Here is a 21,514-nt window from a genome sequence, read left to right as displayed (position 1 = left end):
GAACAAGGTATTGGAGGATGAGGTGGGGAAGAAAACACGGAGATTGGATCAAATACTATTTTTTATGTTTCATGGATTCAGTTAAAAAACAACCATTATGTGAGAAGAGTTTGTTAGGAGCTATAGCATGTAAAAACAAGAACAAGACATGGTCCTGGATCCTGAGTAGCTTACAGTCTAGTGCAGAAGACAGACAAATATGTAAACAACTTCTGTATGAGATATTGTTTTAATAACAGCATGAATCACTGGGGGAGTCCAGAGATTGTACCAGAGAGCAGAAATTATATGATTCCTGAAGGTTCGAGGCAACTGAGTAGCAGCTGGACATGGAACCCATTATGTTATGCTGTCAGATTATTTTTGTTTGTTTTATTTTTGTAGAAACAGTCGTGTATTTTGAGCATGTAGTAAGTTTTATTGAGTAGCATGGAAATGTATTGGGGAGTCATTTATTTGCACAGAGATGACAAGCGAGTTTTGCAAGTGTGAAACTGTTGCAGAGGACTGAAGGATGAGGACTTCCGCCAAAAAAGGGAGGAATCGACAGCAAGGAGAATCTTTTCTTTATCACAAAATGCGTTGTGGGTGAGGACAGGAAAGAAAATTAGAGTCCAGCAATGTGACAGCCCACCGGTGACTACTACCTCATTATAGTAACATTTTGGACTAGTATTTGTGGAAGAAGACAGGTTCCACTTCCCATGTCTTCTCCCAGTTCTTTAGAGAGCTTTGAATTTTCAGGGAACATAATTCTGTTATGCCAGGTAATTAACATACTCTTTAAAGTTTAACTAAATACATGGTTAATGCAAACATTTCAAATTCTACAGTTAATAAGAAAAGTGGGAGTAACCCATCACATACTCACTTATACTCTCCAACTTGCTATAACCTTCTGAACATTTTCTATCCATAGTCAAACACCCACACACATAAAATTAATTGGTATTCCCACAGATTTGAGGTTGAAGGTTGCATTAAAACTTGGGCTTTGGAGCCTGCTAGAACTGGGCTCAAATCCTTTCCAGCTTCCTGGCTGTGTGACCCTAGGCCAATTTACTCTTAAAGTTTCAATTTTTTGTAAGGGATAAAAATGGTAATTACTTTGTAAGGCTTAAGGATCAAAATCTGTGGTGTATATAAATCACGGAGCACAGTGCCAGACACATAGTAAGGGTTCAATAAACACTGTTACTGTGTACGGCAAGTGGTTTTTCATAGGACTGAAAATTGGGAAGTTTATTTGACGAATGTTGCTCACTTTTTTCGACGGTTATCCGTAAGAACTTGCTTTTCCAAAGCAAAGAACTGATGCAAGAAATTTTTGGTGCAACTCTCCTGCGTGCCCCCAACATCATTTGATGCTCAGAAGTGGATTTTCCAATAAAAACTTTTGTGACTCATGTCTTGTGACCAGAATGCTCAACCGCGTTAGGTATTACACACTGCGTACACTTTTACTTTATCGTGCAATTGCTGGGTGGCACGCCTTTAAGCTCGCTTCCCACAGTCGCGCCCCTCATCTCCTCAAGAGATAAGTCAGCAACAGAAGCCTATCCTCTTAGGAGCCTAGGAAATTTGATGGACTAGGGACGCCTCTGCGCCCAAGAGCAGGCGCGGGGCATGTGAGGTGCGCCCTAAGGGTGCACGCTGCAGGCAGAGGGGTCCGGCCAGAGCGTGGGCGGGAGGCTCCTCCCGGGGCGAACCTGGCACTTGGCTCTCCCCGATCTCCTTCCGAGGGCATCTTCGCCGCCGTCTGCAGCCCCACGATCCCTCGGCTTCCACTCCGCAGCCCCGACCAGTCCCATCCGCTCGCTTTCCTTTTTGGCACTGCCCTTTGCCCTCCCATGGAGTCATCTGTTTACTCTCCCTTTACTTCCAGTCACCCGTAGGTCACCCTCCCTCTACCAGTCACCCATTTTGTCCCCTCACCCTTCTCCCCTCACTCTTAATATCTTCCCCGGGTTGCCTTCTTAGAGGACTCTGCCGACAGAGATGCTGCGGACCCCGCGGCCAGGGTCTGCTCTCCGGAGAACCCTCCGTCCACCTTTGCCCCCTCGGGGGCGCGGGAGGCAAGTTTCCGCCCAGTCCTATCCCCAGTGACAGGACTTGGCGGCGGCCACGGCCTGAGAGGCGGAGGGAGAGACGGCCTGGCTCCCGAGCCCCCTCCCCTGCTCGCGAGCTCGCGCGGTCTGTGTCTCTCTCCGCAAGTGCGGAGACGCGGAGGAGGAGGAGGAGGGAATTGGGGGAGGATCTCCATTGAAATAAACAACCAGGCAGCAGTTATTAACACAGGAACATGGCGGCCGCAGCCTCAGCCACAGCTTCAGCGGCGAAGGTCAGCGCCGACGGCAGCCGGCACCTGACGGCGTGACCGACCCGAGCCGGTAACCGCGCCTTCCCTGGGGGCCGAGAGGGCGGGCGGGAGGCGGGCGGGGGGCGCCGCGTCCCCACCCCCGGCCGCGACTGCCCTCCTGCGCCGAGCCGTCAGCGCCGTGCGCCGTGGAAAGGACTGTTTTTGTGTGCGGGGACCGCTGGCGGAGTGCGCGGAAAACGGGAGTTGCATCCCGGTGGCGCCGCGAAGCTGGGGAGTTGGGACTGGGGGGTGGGGAGGGCGGGAAGCGGCGGGGAGACGCGGAGTCCCTGGGAGAGAAAGGAGGCGCTCCAGCGCTTTGCGAGAGCTCAGGAGACGAGTCCCGGGGCGCGAGGCGGGCGGAGGTTGCAGCCCGCGGCGCCGGCTAGAGGTGAGCCGAGGCGCGGCGTGGAGGCCGGGGCGCGGGCGCGGCCCCCACCCGAGGAGCGAGGCGCCGGCCGCCCATCCCGATGCGGGTTCGGCGAGAACCGGGCTCCTGCGCCCTCGGGGGGAGCGAGGCAGAGACGGGAAGGTGGATCCTGAGAAGGTGCATTTTTTAATGGAATCGCGCACGACTGCAGCGGAGGGTGGGAGCCGGGCGAGGGGAGGCAGGACTGGGGAAGTGCTAGGGGTGTGTGAAGGTGAAGCGCGTTGTCAGGGGCGGCGGGCGGGCTGGGACGCTGGAGAGGGGGATCCGCGGCCCGGCGGGCGGGCCGGGCCCGTGTCAGCGCCGGGGCGGGGGGCGAGGGGCGTCGCGCGCGGCGGGCGGCTGGGAAGGAGCTGCGGCGGGCGGGGCGGCGGTGCACTCGGGCCGAGCAGGCCCGGCCGCGGTGGGGGCGGGGAGCCGGGGGCCGGACCGCGGCGGCGCCGGGCTGGGCTCGCCCCGGACTTAACTTTCTGGGTGCGGGCATGTGTGCCGGAGGCGCGCTGGGGCCGGGGCTGGGGGCGGGAGGCGGTCCGGGAGGTTCCGGGTCGGCTCGCCAGCGCCCCCTTTTCTCTCCCCCTCTCCCCGCCCCCGAAGGGACAGGCCCTCAGAGCCCCAGGCGGGAAGCGGGAGGGCCCCTCCCGGCCGACTCGCGACGGTAACGCTCCCGGCCCGGGGACACCTCCCTGGTTCCTCTGGGGGCTGCTGGGGGAGGGGGCCGAGGTCGTCGCTGCGCGCCGGAGCTCTCCGCCCCTCGCCCCTCCGGGGAGTCCCGGAGGCGCCTCTTCCGAGATCGGAGGTGGGTCGGTCCCTGGTTAGATGGTCCCTCCCTCTACCCCCTCCCCCTAGTGGTTTCCGGGGCCTGCGGGACCGCGGGGCGGGAATCGGGGACCTAAGCCCCTAGCACCGGCGCGCAGCTGAACTGAGCCTAGCGCCTTCTATCTAGGTCTGTCACTGATAGGGGAAACTTTCCCAAACCCGAGACCGATTATTGAACACCTTCCACCGCCACCTCGTCCTCTAATCCCACTCCCACTCTACCTCCTCCAACGCCTTCCCCTCCCACCGACCCGAATCTCGCTGTGTGTGACTGATGGGGCATTGAGCCAATCGAAGGCGGGGAGCTGACCTGCCGGGTGTCTGTAAGCCAATCGTGGGGACCGGAGGGAGGAAAGGGGCGGATTTTTATCCCGACCAGTTAGAGCAGAGTTGCAAGCGGGGCGGGGGAGTCATGGAGACGCCGAGCTATCTACTCCTGTCTATCCCTAGTCACCAGTTCCTTGGTCTCGGGGGTAGTGTCACTTATACCTGCTCCGACCAGGGGAAGCATGTAGTTTGCACGCGATTTTGTATTTCCATGGTACCATAAGCAACATTGTCTTTGACACGACTAAGTCTAAAGCCACTTGAGATGCGGCAGTAACTCTTGGAGGCCCGTTTCTAAAATGGGATATATTGTAGTGATCGTGTTGTGGACCACAGCGCCCGGTGTATGTGCTGAGGATCATAGGAGTTATGTTTACGTCTACCTCTGTTTCGCTCAGTTCAGACTTCAGCGTGGCTACAGTGAAATTTGAAAGGGTACCCTGAGAATGAAGACAGCGGGTTGGCTTATGCCAATGATTATTGGGAGTGTAAATATCATTGTTCATAATAGCTTCACTGATTCCTTGTTTAATTAGACCGCCAATTTCCAAAGTGCACTTGAAAGTTCGGCATTTAGGATGACAAAAAAAGTTGTGGTTTACTGTATGCATTTTTTTGTTTTTGTTATTTTGCTCTGTCTTGCGTAAACAAAATGAAGTTAGGAACCAAAGCATCACTGTTTGAAACATAAAGCATGGTATTTAAGGGGCAGCGCTAGTCAAAGAATATATTTGTCTACAGAGAAAAAGTCTGAGTAAAATGTAGTTTGCCACATTACTCCCACACAGAAAGAGTCATAAAAATAAATTATTTCAGTTTTTTCTTAAACACTGCTGAATCGTACAGTGTGTGGGTACTTTTCTGGTTTATTCCAGGTTAGGGGACATCTTTGGTTGCTTTTTGCTGTTTGTTAAATTCAATCTAGAGACTTTCTCAACTCCTGACTTAAGAATACGAAGCATAGGTCTTTGCTTCTCTATGAAGATCACAGGTTGCTGGGCAGGAATAGCAGCAGTCTTGAAAAGACAGCAGCCTGTTACAGTGCTGTGTGTGTGTGTGTGTGTAAAAAGACAGCAGCCTGTTACAGTGCTGTGTGTGTGTGTGTGTGTAAAAAGACAGCAGCCTGTTACAGTGCTGTGTGTGTGTGTGTAAAAAGACAGCCTGTTACAATGGTGTGTGTGTGTGTGTGTGTGTGTTGTTGTTGTTGTTGTTGTTGTTGTTGTGAGCGAGCTCCTGTTCTTTGTTGGTGAGGTTAGTGCACTCTGACAGCAGCAAGACTCTTTTCCCAACTGGCATTTGTAAAATCTTTGGGAGTTCGAAGAATGAGTAATAATAAATTGAGATGAATCCATTCATTTGTGATAAGTGTCCCATGAATTTAACTAATCTTGGGAGGGTTTTTTAATTTGAGGTATTTTATGTGATGATATTTATTCTATCTTTACTGGTTTCTAACACTTACAATATTGGGTTACTAAGAAGGAGCTGAAGGGGACTTAGTTTTAGAGAAAGGTATTTACCACACCCTATATATATGTTCTGTCGTAATACACCATTTTAAAATTTATAATGTGAATTCCCAATCTGCTGTAATTTTGAGTGTTTATGTAGACAAAAATTAATTGCATTTTGTTGTAGTCCTTAAGGTGTTATTTTAGTGTTAAAACAGTAAAAACCTCGAAGATAAATCATTCAGTTGCCAAAAGTAGAGTTTTTAAAATTAAACAACATTCAAAATTTGACAACGTTCAAAACCCCCAATCATTAGTTAATTTAGGTCTGATGGCCACTCTGATGTGTGCCCTTCTCTTTTGTATGCTCAAGAGCAATACATTATTTACTTATTCCCTTCAACAATCCTTGAAAATGTTCTCAGATTTGGTGGTAGAGAGGCAAGTCCCCTAATGCCTGGCTTGTTGGGGGAAACCTCCCAAGCATATGGAGACATCTAGAAAAATATGTGCATCGTCAGCTGTGATTCCATTGTGTGCTCTCAGACTGGATGTGAGCCTTCTTCCTCCTGGGAATTTCAGTCCTAACAGAGGAGTTCTTTGACTTTTAGATGTCAGCATACTGAGCAGAGGTTAGAAAAGAGCTCACCAATTATAAATTTAGAATTTTTTAGATAGTTTGGCTCTGATTTTAATCCTTGGGTTAAAAATAATTTACATGACTTTAGAGGAGCATATTACTGGAAATGTAAAATGATAGGAAATGGAGGGGAACTCGGGCTCTGGTATGAGGTAAAGCGGTAATGCTCCTTGCTTGGCTTTATCTGTGGTTACATCTTATTAAAGCTTTCCAAGTCTCAGAATCAAGGACATGTGAGCAGCGCTTTGATTACACAGCCTGTATTTAAGAATGCAGTATCTTAGCTGTTTCAAATCACTTCAGGTTGAAATGTGACTCATAAGTTGACAGCTTGGATTTCTTAGAAAAAATTGTATTGTGTTGGGTTTATAAGTGATTCTTTTAAGCAGTCCTTAGGATGTTGGATAGCAAAAAAAAAAAAAAGGGTGGGGTCTCTCTAAACAGTTTTCTGGAATATTAGTTTCCTGAAATGCAGTTTGTCCTTATTTGATCTTTTGAATATTATTGTGTTGTGGTTGAAGTTATATTTAAAAGTATAATTAATGCTTAGCTATTTTGATGGCAAAAGTGCTATTTATGAACTTACTAGCTTTTCAGTATTTTGTGTTTATATTTTGTTTGGTAACATGTTGTTATCTGCTCTATCAATTTTAAATGAAGAGAACAGGAGGGAGAAAAGTCACTGCTTTAAGGTATTGGTCTTTTATTGCAGTAAATTGTAAAGTCAGTGGTGAATCAGAATCTTCTCCCCTAATGAAAAATCAGACTATATTTACACACCAATAATGAAAGCCATTTAAGGGAGCACAGAACAAAACCCTGTTCTCTTTGGTATTTCAATCTCATTTTGCCTGTATGCCGGTTTTCCAAACAAAAAAGATGTTCTAGGTGTTCATGTGTTTATTTATTTTTTTGTTTTAAAGGCTTGTGGAAGGGTTTATGAATTGCAAACTGTAGAAAGAATATTATGTTATATTACTCTTTAAAATCTATTAAAAGTAGTGTCTGGGAAAGCTATAAAATACAGTTTCAATGTCACAGGCCCTCAATTCAGACAGCATAAAGGAAATACATACTTTATGGATTCTAGATGCTAATTTATAGAGGTAAGACTAACTTCTGTGCATATTTTAGAAGCTGGTGTAGTTTTTCAGCTATTGTGAAACTGAGGCAAACTGACTATGAAAAGAGGTGGAGATCTTAAAGGTAAACTTGTATTATGAAAGTAACTGAAATGAGACTAGGTAGTCTCTTCAGGTAGATCATTGTACAGTGGCTTTTAGAACTAAGATTTTATGTTTATCCTATGAAATGTTCATCAGTGACCACATTTCTGGCTGGGATGACATAATGCAATCCTGGAAACATTGATTCTGGGACAGTTTTCTGTTGGTGCCCTAGCTGGAAATTTCTAGAGAATTAATTAAATAAGCAGTGAACCTATGGCAATATTGTTCACTTAGCTGCTTTTGAAGGTTTTACACATGGTATCTTAGCTCTAAGAAAGAGGAGAGCTGTTTATACGTAGAAATTGTTAGCAACTAGTTACTTTCAGTTGGTAGATACATAGAGACTTGAATACAATTTTTACTTTGGGCCTCAATTGACAGATACATGGAGAATTGAAGTTAGATTAATTCTGGCATGGTTATGTTTTTTGACAACCAATTATGAACTCTTTAAGAAGAGTTCCCAATGGCCAACTTAAATCTCATTTTTGGCTTTTTAGATCTGGTCTTTGCATTCTTGCCTTATTTAACTGTTGTTTCATTTATTCAGTTGTTTATTTGATGAATATTTGAATGTCCTGTCCCAGCATTGGCAGTTTACTTTGATAGTAGTACAAACCATCCCTTACAATTCCTGTGATGAAAGAGGGAACACAGAGTCGGTGATGATTTTTTGGTAGGGGAGGATGTGGAAAGGGACATGTCCACCTTAATTCTCAATTTGCTTTGATACTACAGATCAGTTATTTTCTTGTGTGCAATTTTGATTATCAGAAAATTCTGTTTGATTTGGGTTTGGATTTTTTTTTCTTCCTGGAAGGAGGATTATGTTTATAATAAAACAGCTTGGTAAATGTCCCCTTGACTGATCAGATTGCGATTAAATAGATTTCTTTTAATGAAGTATGAATATTATAATTAGTTTTTTTTTACTTCCTCTGAAATCATGGTGTGTGTGTGTGTGTGTGTGTTGTCAGGATGGTAGTCTTTAGTTCATTGAATGTGATGGGAATCACTTGAGGGACCTCCCATTTCTGTGGATTGTCTGTGCAATGCTGCTACTTTGAGGCTATAACATATTCTGGCCCTTACCCACCCTGGGTTTCTTCTGAAGGATGGTAAGCTCTCTTGTACAGCCTTCACAGGTGTTCTGCTTTGGTGGTCAGTTTTTCTAGATGTAACTCATTCTTGCTCTTGACTGGTATGTCAGTACTGTGAGAGTAACAACAATACAACCTAAATGATAATAGTAGCTATCATTGAGTGCCATTATCCTGTTAGGGGCTGTTTGAGCTGTGCTCCATTATTTCATTCTTGCACAACCCTATAAAGTAGAAGTCACCTCTATTTTACCGAAGCAATTGAAGCTTAAAGGGGATTAAGTCATTGTGCCTATGAGCAAAACTGGGGGAAAAATTAACTTTGACCAGTGAGTGAAAAAACTTCATAAATATCAGAGGGAGGTGAGTCTGAGAATGTCTTCCTGTTAGGAATCTGATAAAACTGGATGTTTTCAGGCTTCTTCTATGGTTCTCAGTTTAGCTGTGTAGTCCATAAAAAAGGATGAATAGATTTGAATAGTTACAGTCCTATAAATTATATCAATAGATAGCCCTCAAATCCTTGCCTCAAGGCAGGCCTCTACCTGGACAGATACTACTTATCTGCAGCTTTTTTTTTGCCATCAGGCCAGTGTTTAACAATTCTTAACTTGCAGGATTCTTTCTTTTAGTTTTCAGAAAAATAAGCTGTAATGGATGAAGTACAGACAACTAACATTTGCTGAACCCTTACTAAAAACCTGGTGCAGGGCACAGGCACCCTTATGGTGTGCTTTTGTAAGTTGCGCCCAGTATCATAGTGAGGTAGGTAGGAACTCTTGTTATCATTCCTCTTACAGTTCAGGAAGTGGAGGCACAGAGCTGTCACCTTGCCAAATGTCACACAGCCAGACTTCTGGAGAGGAATTTGAACCCAGGAAAACATTATCCCTTAGCCCTGTCCCTTTAACTTGTGTTCTTAGTAGCTGGTAGGCTACACTTCTCTCAGTGTAGTGTGGATGTGTCTTAGCCAGTGCTTTGTTGAGCTAAAGATCAGTAATTCTCCACTGGGGAAATGGGAAAGGATAGGAGTGTATTTGGAAAAAGCATATTCAGGTTGCCCATTGTTTTGCACAAAAGCTCAGAAAATAAGGTCAAGAAAACTTGATTGTGGGGGATAGGTAGAAAATAGATTGAGAGAGCATTATAGGGAATATAGGTTTAGAAAGGATGAAACACTGATACAGATATTTGGCTTCTTATTTCTTTAAAATGTATTTACTTCTAATATGTGTAATAATTAGGTGGTGATTGTGTGATCCATGTTTTGAAGATTTTTTTGCAATCCGTATAGCATGGATGACTTGGTGTCGAGATATTGTAGTCCCAAAAGGAGGCTGGTAATATATTCAGTCATCTGACTTCAGCTCTGCTATTTGTGGAATTCTTCTGTCTGCTCAATTGTTTGCAGGGAGCGAGGAGAGCTTTCAGGGAACTCTCTCACCTATACACGTGTAGGTATCAGCATGCACTGCTTTTGTGGTCCAGATGCTGGGGACTGCAGACTTGTTGTCACGGATGAAAATGCAGTGCATGGTATTTTCTATTATTCATTTAGTGTGTCCATATGAAATGTGATCCCACATCTTCCAAGGCTTAACTTGTAGAGTGTGAGTTCTGGAAGTTCCTGTGCCTGACTGATCTCTGCCCGTTGAAGGACTCGTCTACATGAAGCTTCTCTTTTCTAGCAGATAATTTCTGCTTATAAAGCAGCTCATGAATCAAAGATGAAATGACTTCCCTGCCTTTGGTGTTACAGTAGCTTTTGTTAGAATATTTAATATTAATTTATCTTAAAATTTCAGATTCCATTGTTAATATGCTTAATAATACAAAGCTTTCAGTTTTTGTCAAAATGTAAATTAAGAAATTGAATTGCATTATCTTAGAAGAACCTATATCTTTACTTGAGTCATTTCTAGGCCATTGTTAGAGTCAAGTGACATGGAAAATTTAGGTAGTTACATGGATAACATGAAAAGAAAAAATTTAATGTGCTTGTATATATATTCTCTCTCTATATAATTGTTCATAAATATGTTTATTAGGTAATCATCTCTGGTTATTGTTGGCACATAGGTGGCAAATTCTTTGGCGTGTGTATTTTTTTATATTCCTAAAGTATATGAAATTCCTTACTAAAAATCTGAATGTCAGGAGTATATAAATTTCTACAGATTTACATAATAGCATTCCTTGATACTGCAGTCTGGTTGTGATAGTTACAGAGACAGGCACTGGGTCTTGAGGGTGCTTGAGGAGGCTTTGCTGTCCTGTGCCTGCCGCCTGTGTGGATGTGGGCTAGGGTGTGCTGTGCACTAAGGCTAAGCTCCAGCATGGCTCAGTACTTTGAAGTGAGGGTGGAATGATAAATAATGGCACAACTTCAGATACTTCAGTTTGGGTGTACATTTTGTCCTTCTTCTTTCCTGGCTTTCTCAATTTTTTTCTTACTGTCGAAGATGGAAGATGGGTGGCAGTGAAGGGAGCACAGTCAGGATTATGGGGTCAGTCTGTTACTCTCATTGAGTTTCACTTATGATCATGATCTACAGTTTCTCTCTTTATCAAACAGATTTACTCTGCTAACAACGCTTTGTGAAGAAGCGCTCTGTTTGTTCAGGAAGCCATCGGTTGGAAACAGGCCACTTCCAGGCATGGCGCTGTAATGGGCCCGTTTGTGCTTGGAAGTTGGTTGGTTGCTAGACAACATGGTGGTCCAGCGGACTTGGTGGCTGAGTCTCTGCTGTCTAAAAGTGTCTCTTGGATTAAGTATTACATTCCCTAGCTTTTATGTATTTTATTTCTCTCCTGTTTAAGGAAATTGTCACAGACTCCGTAGTGTTAGATGTCTTGAAAGTGTTCATTAGATTCAAGTGGTCAAATGGTGTATGTTGGAAATATGAAGGTGATTTAAAATTGGTGAAAATTATAACCAAACCCCTAAAGTCTTAGGAATGCCTGCCTCTTGGAGTTTGTGGTAGTGTATTGTATTTTCAATTTCTGCAATTCTATTTTGAGACTTATTATATACCAGGTCTCCTCGTTGCTGTTTAATATTGGTATCATAATCCCTTAAGGCTTTTCTGTAAAAGTGTGATGTAAAAATATTTATTCCATTAAAAAAAATGTCATTTTATTGTATTGCACCACCAGCGTCTTTTCTAAATAAATAGGTATAAATCATAGAACCCAGTGTAAGAAATGGAATTAACATAAAGATTTTTTATTTATGCTGCAGTATCTTGTATTATAAACAAGAGCTGTGTACAATTAAGAATTCTAATAAATGAAAGGCTTTAAGCTTTAGATAGAACACAAGAAAATAGCATGATACTCATAGTGAACTGAACATAGTGACAGCAACAATTGACAGGGACAAAAATGGATAAAATGCCTGGACTTGAAGGACATCAGTAAACAAAACTGAGGCATTGTCCTTTTCTGGTTAAAGGACACATGTAAAGACAACAGCGTTCTTGTAAGCACTGTTGATCTCATTGTAATAGTAAATATTCTCATGTTGAGAAAAGGTATTCATGAGGAAATAGAGTCAGGAGAAGGGAGCCCCAGATTTTCAGCACCAGGCGAGAGAAGCCCTGTGCAGGAAGGATCTGGGCCTGGTCACATCTACCTGGCCCTGCATGTGGGCTGCAGGGGAGCTGGCCGCCTACAGGGATCCTGATTTTCACTAGAAGAGGCCCTCAGCTACTTTCTGCCTCTTTTCACTCCTCATCACTGTAGGCAGCTGCTGGAAGAGAAGGAAGAGCCTGTGGTAGATGGAGCATGGGGTGAGTCCCAGGGCACTGAGGTCCCAGGTGCTCACCTGCATGATTGTTTTCTGCATTGGAATCTCCCACCAGAAGCTGGCCGGCTCTCATGTATAGTTCTTCTGATCTCTGCATCCTTAATTCTGGAACAGGATGGCAGTGCTGATGGCCTGTGCCTTTGAAGCACCACTGAGCCCCACAGCCCTTCCACCTCCGTGCTCTGTATTACCGTCCTGAGCATGTGGGAGGTTCCTTTCCCTTTTGCAGGTGAGAAATGAGGGGACTACTCTACCGAAGAGCAGATAGACTAGATGAGGCGGGGGACGGCCTTCTGGGGTTTGTGATTGTCAGGGCTGTGCTTCTTGCCTTCACCTGGCTTGGCCTTCAGAGGAATGAGGGAAGCCAATGCCTTCTCACCAGGGGATAGAGTTTTCCTGGCTGTGCAAGCCCTTTTCTATTCCTTTCTTGAGAAATTTCCTACTGAGGTCTCAGGTGTCTGTACCAGCTTCACTCCGGATTTTCTGGACCTGCCTCAATTGTTCATAGATGTTTACTCTCTTCAAGAAAGGGATGGAGTGTATAATGGGGGAAAAGACAGGAAAGTCATTCAGAAAGAAACTGGAGACAGTCTAGAGAGGAGTTGTGTTGAATCTAGGCTTTTAAAGAGGTTAGGACCATGCAGATGGAAAATAATCAGTGCACAAGAATAGCCTTGACTGAAATCTATAAATGATTGAAGGTATATACAGAATAAATTGAAAGTAGCAGGTACGTATCTTTTGGGCATGAAAGAGTTTAAGGACATACTACCGGGTTGTTAGCTTATGTTCTTGTTACTTTAAGTGGAATACGCTGCTTGTACAGACTTTTTTTTTAAGGTTTAGATAAATGAAGGATTATTTCATAACATGTTAGTAAATTAGAATGCTTGGTATACTTCCTTTGAAATTTAATGTCAAGGAGAAAAACCATGGACTAAAATGCTTTGACTAAACTGGCATTAAAATTTGTCTATTTTGTTGTATAAAAGTGCTTAAAATGATTGTGTGCATTGGCTTGTCTGAGTGAAACAAGTACAGTGGAAAATTGTACCTGTTTTCCTACTGTTTTGCAAAAATTGGAGGAACAGAGTGGAGAGAGAGGGAGTATGTGTCTATTTTCATTCATTTTTCCTCTTTTTCCAAATAGCATATAGAACAGCTTTAAGGGTTTCATTTTTAAACTGTTTTTTGGATTGATTTAACAAATTCTCTTTCAAGGAAAGTCATTAATAGATTGATCTTCCCAAAATACCCTTTTATAATAATATAATTTGCCAATCACTACAAAACGGTATTTCTACACACCTACCAAATAGGTCCATCTCTTACACCAGCTTTTGACTCTGTTAGTCTGTTCTTTGTGACCTCCTGTGAGCATGTGTTAACCATATAAGCTATTCTCTTTGATTTGCCTAGAGAAAATGAATGAGACATTCTAAACTTTAGAAAGTAATCCTTTTATATAAACTCAGTTTATTGGGGGTTTATATTACTGACTTAGTTAACAGCAAAATATACAATCAAAACAAAAAGATGGGGTCCAACAATATTCAAAGTTATCAATAAGGTGCTTATTAACATTGATTACAGATTTTCAAAAAAATGTTCTATAGAAAAAGAAGGAAGTCTCCTTACCTGAAATCAGAAACACTAGAGACGTAAATTTTTGGTTTTGTTGCCTCAGTAAAACTGAACATTTTCCACACCCGGGCTTATTAACTTTTCCCCTGCAGAATATTTTGACACTATGGTGAGAAGAGGGATTACTAATCTCTGTTTATAGTGGAAAGAGGAGAAAAAAGGTAAGGGAAATTCAGTAGTTCTAGAAAGGTAATAAAACAAAACCAAACACAAAGAAAGTATACCAGGATTGACACTTAAATATTTCAATTGAAGAAGTGTTAAAAAAGAATGAAAGTGCCACTTGAAGGGCTGGTGGCTCAGTAGATAATGAAATTATACAAGTATCCAAAGAGAAAAGCCCTACAGTCCACACATTAATAATATACTGTGACAACACTTGCAGAAAATATTCTTAGCCTTCTTACCAAATCTCTAAATAGTTCCTTATTTTGTGGGATCATTTTATTTGCAGATTGAGTTAGAAGGTTATCGAGAGAAGGTTATCATCTCTTCATGTTGTGTCACCAGCCAGTTATGTATTAAGTAGTAGAAACAGTATACAGGTCAGGTGGAAAAGCAGGGTGGTGCTTTGTGATGGGCAGTGTCACAGATCTTTCTCTCTCTCTTTCTCTCTCGGATCCTGTGATGCTTCAATAATGGAGTAGAACAAATGGCTAAGTAACAACTACTTCAGTGCTGTACATGCTTTCTCTTTCTTTCTCCCTCTTCTCTGTGGTGTGTGTGTGTGTGTGTGTGTGTGTGTGTGTGTGTGTGTGTGTACTAGATGAACTATTTGAATGTAAGTTACAAATGACCCTTTATCCATAAAGCACACATTGCTGTAAATTAGAGGCATTATCTTATATAACCACACATAGTATTACTATTAAACCTAAGAACACTAATATCATTAAATATCAACTCTGAATTTTTCCATTTGTCCCCCCCAAACTGTCAGAGCTTTGGGTTTCAAACAGGGTCTAATCAAGTTCACTCATTGCATTTGGCTCTGTAGTCTCTTTTAATATTAAACAGTTCCTCTAAGTTTTGATTTGTTAAGACATTGACTTTTTTTAATGTTTATTTCTTTAAATTAAAAAATTTTGATTGTGGTAAAACACATAAAGTTTACCATCTTACTCATTTTTTAAGTGCACAGTTCAGTAGTGTTAAGTGAATTCACATTGTTGTGTAACCAGAAGTGTTAGGAAATTAAGTTGTTAAGTATATTAATGGATTTGGTCAGGGCTGAAGACCTTTTCTTGGCCTATCCTTTCTGAAGTCTTTTTAGGTCTGGGCTTAGAAATATTTCCTGTAAATGCATCATAAGGAAATATACCTCATACTATGAGGGATGCAAACACAGAGTAATAATATCAGCCTGTGAGAATGTTTGCAGCAGAGAACTGGAGTTTATTCCTCCTAAGAAGTGGTAGATTTCTGTTTTAGGCACAGGAGGGGGTTAAGATTAAGACATTGATTTTATAGTACACTTGACTAAGTAGAAAACTTTTATCCAAATACTTCTGTGGAGTAACATTATAGAAATATTCTACATATGTACATACATACAGAAACATTTCCTGGGGTTTTTTGGAGTGTGGCAACTTGAGTTTCTTTTTCTTTAAAAAAAAATTTTTTTTTTAGTTTCTTGAATTCATTTGACTAATTCATAATTTTGAATTGGAAGGTTTCTATTTCCTTTCTCTTTTTTTTTGCAGTGTCTTCATTTGTTCTCCCTTCTGACTTTTCCTATCTGATTTTCAGCTTTAGTGTCTTTTTAACCTCCTCATCTCTTTCCTATTTTAGAACCTTATCAAAGCATACTAGAGCCCTTTCTTCCCTTATGAATCACAGTGGAGATCTGAGGTTCATTATCACTGAGAAATAAGAGTGTAAAGGTAAAAATCATTGACAGACATGCAGTGCACACCAGAGAGGTACTGGTTAGTCATTGCATAATCCAGTAGAGAAGTAGTAATTATTCTTAATGTAGGTCTGGAAGCCTCAGTGTAAGCGTTGTGGGTGGGAAAAACACCAGCACTCAAAGAAAACAAATAACACAAGAATTGTAATACTCCCAGGATAACTCTCAGCTTGAAAATTTTAGACTTCAGGAAAAAAAAGCAAAGACAAAAACTGAAATTTTCTTCTTGTACTCAAAGTAATACTCTTGGAGGTGGAGCATTGTTAGGCTAATGGCCATGGATTCTGCACTGCATCCCCTTGCCCCCCAACAAAAAAACCCAAAACATGCTACTCAGGAATAATGAGAATTTATCTTGAATTAATATTTAAACTGGGATACATATGCTTAGGAGATATATAAAGAGACAGTAGGAATGGAAAGAAAAGTGGGATTGTACATATAGGCCTCTTTAGTTAGCAAATACAGGCAATTTTAAGATGATGAGAATTTAAAATAAGTGACTCCGAAATCCTATTTTTCTGATTGTTGTTTTTGCAAAACTTTCCTGAAATGTCTTATAGACATACTAGATGCTATCCTTCTTGTCCTTGTCATTTTGTATATATTGCACTGCTTTTAAAAAATGTTGGCATATACAACAGAAGGAAATACAGCAACAGAATCACATAGTCCAAGAAGGGACTAGCAGTTACCTAAGGGAAGGGGTGGGGGAGGATGGGTAGGGAGGGAGGGAGAAGGGGATTAGGAGGCACTGTAATCTCCAATCACAATATAGGTAGGTCACGGGGAAGGTAGTGCAGCACAGAGAAGACAAGTAATGGCTCTATAGCATCTTACTATGCTGATGGACTGTGACTGCAATGAGTGGGGTGGGAGACTTGATAATATAGGTGAATGTTGAAATCCACAGTGCTGTTCATGTGAAACCTTCACAAGATTGTTTACCAATGATACCTTAATTTAAAAAAATGTTAGCATATTGGAGAGGTTTGGATAAAAGGTACTGTAGTTGCATTTCTAAGTGGCTCTATGCTATATCCCAATCAGAGATGGTAGCAGCTTGTCAGCTGGGATGGAGGTACTTCAGGATTCTGAAATGTAACCAAAACAGGGACATTAAGGGCAGCGGAGCTGGGGCAGGGCCAAATATAATATAAAAAGGTGGTATTTTTGTAAAGCATCAGTTATATAAAATCCTCAGAAAATGAGTCCTTGTGTATCTAATTTTTTATTCCTTTAAGCAGCTCAAATATTTAGATTAGTCATTTAGGAGATAATAGTTTTAAAGTATGAACTATTTTTCTGTTTTCTAAACTGATTTGAAATGTGCTAAAATTCATTGAGGTCCGTGAGATATTCTGAGATACTGATCTGTTTGTCTCTCCAATAAATAACTAAACCACAGGCCCCACACTGTAGAACTCTGGGTAACTCCTGGACTTGCCTTTTTCTGTGTGTGTGTGTGTGTGTGTGTGTGTGTGTGTGTGTGTGTGTGTGTGTGGTTAATAACAGTCCATTTTCTCCTTTCTGCTTTTCTGCATTTTATCTGCTGTGAGTTTGGAAATCAGATAATCAGGTTTGTTTGTTTATTCAGCAGAAATTTAATGAGCACTTCCTATATATACCAGGCAATGAAAATACAAAGACTTGAAAAGAAATGGCCCTGTTCCTTGAATACCTCACAATTTAGGGAAGGAAGAGTCATATGGATAAGTAGTTACAATATATGCATTAGAATAGAAAATTAGAGTAGAGAGCCAGGAATACTTTATGGGGGCAAACAGTTCGTTTTGTAAGGTGAGGAAAGGGTTCAGCTGCTGTGGTGTTTGATTTGCACCTCAAAGGCTGACTGAGACTTCCATCAGAGAAGAGGGAAGGCATTATCAAGAGAGTCATGTTCATAGGATGAAGATAGAAAATGTTATAGTATTTTGCTACTTCCTCCTATTTTACATGCACTTTTATTAGTAAGATCTGCTGGAGACTCTGAAACTCTTAGCATTAAAGCTAGCAATCTAACTTTAGAGCAGAGAATTTGGGACATTTAGTTTGAATGTTTAGAAAGAAGCCCTTTTTATTCTTGTGTCCTTTTCATTTCTTGCTTGTATTCTGGATTAGGGAGTTTTGCTTGCTGTTGCTACATAATATACCAGCTTAAACGTAGGGGCATTATGTTCACAAATTCACAAATGTTTCTGCCTAGGATTGGGAAGGGCATGATGGGTAAGTTTATCTGCATCGTCCTGCCTGCCATCTCAGCTCGGGAAGACTGAAAGCCTGGGCTGAATCAGCACTCTTCACTGGTATCAGTGGGAGGCTTGCTCACTTACATGCCTGGAGTTTGATGGAGGCTGGTGGCTAGGCCCTCAGCTGAGTTAAGGCTAGAATAACTCCACATGGCTTCGCTTGAGCTTCCTCACAGCATGGTAACATTCTTAAACTGTATCTAATGGAATTTTAGATAGATGGGTTGAAGAACTTACTGATAAAAACTTAGACTTTTGTTTTTTAACCAGAGGAAATTTGTGTGGTTTAAAAGTAACCTTAATAATTATTAAGTATATATTGCCTATGGTTAGACCTGTTGCCTTAACCGAGTGATTTAATGTTTCAGAGTCCCAATTTCTGTTTTTGTTGAATGGGGATAATAATAAAATACACAGAGTGGTGAGGATCAAATAGAAGGTTTTACTATTAATGAAACCAGAATGAATTAGATGATTTTCTGTTTATCACTAAGGAGGATTGCAGGACGTTAATCTTCCCCAAATTTTTCTTTAAATTCTGTAATTATCTTTCTCAAATAGAGAAAAATGTGGCCTTTTATTATTTTCCTTTCCTATTCATGTATTTACTGTGTAGAACTCTTGATTAAATGATAATCACATATATTTTTGGACTGTTGGTTTTACCAGAAATGTTTCTAGGGAGTTAGCCCTGAAAGCCACTTCTGAAATGAGTAATAATTAACACAGGCCCCTCTGAAAGCTCCTGAATGGTGCTGCTTCAGCAGATCATGTCATAGATTAAGTAGCTTTTTTAAAAGTTGCTGCTTTTCATGTGGTGGGAGTATCGATGATGGAGTTCTTATTCAGAGTCTCTAGTCCAAATTTTGGAGTGCATGAATTGTCTGCTTTGCTTATCAAAATGGAACTTCCATGGTCTTATTGAGACTTAGAAAAGTATGGGTGGGTCTCTTGCTTCTTTAAAGAGACTCTTCAAGTGACTCTCATAGGTATGGTGGGAAGCTGGAGTTGAAGGTACTCTGGTCATGGTCTTGAGCCGAGGTATGGGCATGGAACCCTCCTTCCACTGGGAATACCAGGAACCTGAGATGAGTAGAGGGTTAGGGGCAGTTAGTGTGGAGATTACCAGTCAAGACTGCTGTCAGTGTCCATGTACTATTTGAGCTCACTCTTTCATGTTAAGAAATATCTCAGTAGAAGAAAGATAAGAAAACCACACACCAAATTAACTATAATGACATTTAAATTACCACCAACCATAGACTAACCTTTTGGGAGAGGCATTTCAGTCTTAAGGATAAAATGAAAGTAAAATCTTTCAAGATCTTGTCATTAGTTCAGTCACTTTTATGAGATGATGTCACTGAAGGGCAGCAGCAGGGCTGTAAAACTCTTCTAAGAGAATTTACTAATAACTGGTAGCATGCTGTGTTGGAAGATGTTAATATTACATATCCTGCAAACTTTGGAGTTTTTTTGAGTGCAGGAGTTTTTAATTGTATGAAGTTGGTTTGGAGTAGCACTTTAGAGAGGCGTTGTCTGAATTGTGGTCTGCCTCCATCATTTGAACAAGTGTGACATTGTGTCCCAATTTCCTTAAATGTTCACTGTTATTATCATTACTTTGGATTTCCTTCATGATCAGTGTTAAACACATAATTGGTGTTTATCAGATCTTGATTAGTTTTTTGGGATTGCAATTCAGAGTAGAATATTTTAGTTTCAAGTTGAGCTTGATTCAAGGAACTACTTAGGATGTAATCCCGAAGACTAGAACCATTTATGTGAAATTATTGTTAAGATTTTTAAGCTACCTTCCTTTATCAGTTAATGCATGTTCTAGAAATACAAAGTGCTCTGCAGCACTCTGTGTTACAGAGTCTGTAAGGACACAGTAATTTTCAGCTGTTAGAGTAAATGTGTTACTATTCTGATTATAGAATGATAATAATCACATAATGTTTTAGCACCTAGTAGGTCTAATTCAGTGATTCTCAACATGTGGGATTGGGGAGAACAAAATTATTTGATGTATCATTTGGTCTACCCACATTCTTGTCTTTTACAGCCATGTGGTCACTTGGTAATTGAAGGTGAAGCAGGTCACTGATGTTTATGCAGAAGACTGAGACTGAGGGTGATTTAAGTCAATAGGGTTGAAGCTCCTTATGTTTTGGAAAAATTGGGGGCGTTATTTTTAAAATTATTCAGAGGTGGTGGAACATTTTAATTATATTAAAAATATCAGAAAAATAAAGTACATAAAATTCACCCTTTATTAACCTGGGAGATTCAATGCTTGTTTGACATATCTAAGTATTGATCTTAGAAGTGAACAATGGTATTCTCTACAAAGAAATTATACTTAGATTTCTTAAAGAAATATCTAGTGTTGGAATCACTTGACTGGTTTTGATTATTATTTAAAACCCCTTTTCTTTTGAGATAATTACTATATAAGACTTGAGGGTTTTTTTAGACTAGTTCAGACTGTGCCTTAAAATACAGTAATTTCCTCAGAAAAAAATGAAGGTCTTGTTAAGAATGGTTGGCTATAATGCACCAAAATCAGGTATTTGTTTTTCTTGGAGCTTGAAGCTGTCTGTAATCCTGTAACAGGTGCTACAGAACCACTTGAAAAACCAAGGAAAGCAAGTCCCTTTAGTCATTCTCCACCTCAGTGGTCTTCATTGTACAGTTTAGTTAAATCTGATCATCAGTAATAGTTTTGTTTTCCATAGGGATAAATTGACTCTTGAATATTTCAGTATCTGGCCTATTCCACAGATAAATTGACATTTCATAAACCATAATGAAGAATGCCTGTATTCACTTAGGTTTGCCCACATTTACTACCACAAATGGAGTACACTAATTTATGTAGCGGTGATGGCAAACTTTATATAGCTAAATTCCCTAATGTGGAATTTCTGAATCCACAGAGAGAGATGAGATAGTTACAGTTACCAGTAAAGAACATTCAGAAGCTCTGTTTATGAAGTTCAAAGGAATAAATGCCTTCTCTTATTAGTAGAGTGTGAACAGAGCATTTGTGAATAGCATAAAGGAAATTTCTAGAATGATTGTAATCTACCTCTACCTATAGAATATAACCATTTAAAAATGATTGGTTTAAAGGACTATGATTTAAATATGTAAATCTCAGTAACACTGTTATACTTCAGACTTAACATGATTACTTCACTTTCAGTCAAGCTTCTGACCATGGGTCTCTCTTCAATGGGGAATTACAGGTTAAGAAGGAGATGACAGTTCCAGGTCTAGCTCCTCCTTGGTGAACATTTTTCCTTTTAGGTCTTATTGTTGCACATTCACATGGGAAATAGTGGAACCTCATTTACTGCCCAACCCTCTTCATTTCCCTATTGCCTTAGTCGCTTGGCAGGACTTTTCTGGAAGCACACAACTGTGCACTATATCTGAAACCCTGTTTGTCTTGGTGCTCTATCTAGTGTTTACCCTTTCAGATAGATGTCACTGAACTGGATGTGAAAATTGACTATCTTTCTACCATTTTCCTTAGTTTTTAATATTTGT

General features: G+C 41.1%; 1 protein-coding gene across 8 annotated transcripts in view; it reads left to right on the top strand.

The window, feature by feature from the left end:
• The first annotated feature begins 1,793 nt into the window (after positions 1 to 1,793).
• NCOA2 (nuclear receptor coactivator 2) overlaps positions 1,794 to 21,514 on the top strand; it is a 289,669-nt gene continuing 269,948 nt past the window's right edge. For 2 of the 8 annotated variants that reach the window (XM_036998035.2, XM_073229669.1), the window contains exon 1: positions 2,616 to 2,747. The gene's annotated coding sequence lies outside the window, so the exon portion shown is untranslated. Of the gene's footprint in view, positions 2,391 to 2,615; positions 2,748 to 2,774; positions 2,904 to 3,179; positions 3,580 to 21,514 lie in introns of those variants that run through there. The other 6 variants (XM_036998040.2, XM_036998037.2, XM_036998034.2 and 3 more) reach the window with 6 other exon arrangements.

Source organism: Manis javanica, chromosome 2 (genome assembly GCF_040802235.1).
Source record: "Manis javanica isolate MJ-LG chromosome 2, MJ_LKY, whole genome shotgun sequence".
Taxonomy (NCBI): Eukaryota; Metazoa; Chordata; class Mammalia; order Pholidota; family Manidae; genus Manis; species Manis javanica.
The sequence above is the reverse complement of the archived record's forward strand: the minus strand, read 5'-3'. Positions and strand labels throughout refer to the sequence as shown.